Here is a 1340-nt window from a genome sequence, read left to right as displayed (position 1 = left end):
ATGTATAAAATTGAACTGGTGCTGGCAGGAACCTTCCTGGTTGGATCACGTGACATTTCTGATACATAAAGAGTTGCAAACAAAATTGTCAATTAGTAAGCATGTCACAGATTTCTTACTTTAAGATTAACATCTTTCAGCATGCATCAAACAAGCAGTATTTACTTCTACTAAGAGAAGAAGAAGAGAGAAGCATATACTTGGGCTAAAAGGTATTCAAAGCAAGAAAGCTGTTCACTGGCTTGCAACTGACCCTTCGCTAAGCCACGCCCCCCCTTAGTTACAGTTGCTAAGTCCAACAAACTGTCGGACCTGTCGATCTTTTATCACGGCACTGCCACTGTCTATAACTGCACTCCCTGGAGAAATATTGTTTAATTTTTGGAAAAAGAAATTTCAGAAAGAAGTAGACAGTTTTGCAGTTGCATTGTGCATTTCAAGGTTTTATTAAGGCTGTCAAACTGATGTGAAAAAAAAATAAGACAGAAGCTAAAGACTACCTATCACAGAGTAAAAGTGAACCACCATATTATTATTGACTATTGAGAAGGAGAACAACAATATTAAGGATTAACACTGCTTCTGTACAGCTTGGTAAGTCCCTATTCACTATTACAATCATTAAAAAGCAGAACAGTAGGGCTTTATAACGTTACATTAAGTAGTAAATTAGCTAGCGTTAGCTAAATAACATTACATTAGAAACAATTCACAGCCCAGATTTTCCTGTATTTGTTTTAGGTTTTGGAAAGTGCCCCACGAACAGCTTTGACCATATCTTGGAAAAATACGGCAAAAGAAAGATACTGTATGTACTGTAAATGACTTCTTTTGCATTAGAGTCAGTGGAGCACAGCCATGAACGTGTTGGACCTCAGTTAGAGAGAGTCTTATACTTCACTGTGACTGGCCAACGGCATATCCGGGGCATGGCTTAGCGAAGGGTCAATTAAGATACGTGGAAGAACTGGACAGCTTTCAAGTGTGAAGCAGAGCATTCTTGATTAAAAAAAAGCAAGCATCAAGGACACGGCTAAAGAAATCCATATCACATTGTTGCTTAGATTCTTCAATATGATAACAATCACAAAGATAATTAAATGCTGCACAAAGCTAAATGTGCGACAGTCTGATCTTGAAAATATCTTGTGTAACATACTGGAAAAAGGCATGCATTAGTATGCAATTATTTTGTTTGCCCACTAATGAGTTACAGCCATGTTGTGTCAGGTCTCATTACAGTAATTTAACAATAAACTGCTTTAATCAAGTGTGCAGTGGGCAACGTCCATCAGCAACAAGTCACTCTTGTGGTTGTTTAGAGAGTGACACATTAATCT

General features: G+C 37.7%; 1 long non-coding RNA gene across 1 annotated transcript; it reads left to right on the top strand.

The window, feature by feature from the left end:
- The first annotated feature begins 317 nt into the window (after nt 1-317).
- Nucleotides 318-1046, top strand: LOC123970534. The gene is made up of 2 exons (XR_006825003.1): nt 318-594; nt 742-1046. It is a non-coding gene; the product is annotated as an uncharacterized LOC123970534 (long non-coding RNA).
- Nucleotides 1047-1340: the final 294 nt, after the last annotated feature.

Source organism: Micropterus dolomieu, linkage group LG05 (genome assembly GCF_021292245.1).
Source record: "Micropterus dolomieu isolate WLL.071019.BEF.003 ecotype Adirondacks linkage group LG05, ASM2129224v1, whole genome shotgun sequence".
NCBI lineage: Eukaryota > Metazoa > Chordata > Actinopteri > Centrarchiformes > Centrarchidae > Micropterus > Micropterus dolomieu.
Note: the sequence above shows the minus strand (reverse complement) of the source record. Positions and strands in the feature narration are given on the sequence as shown.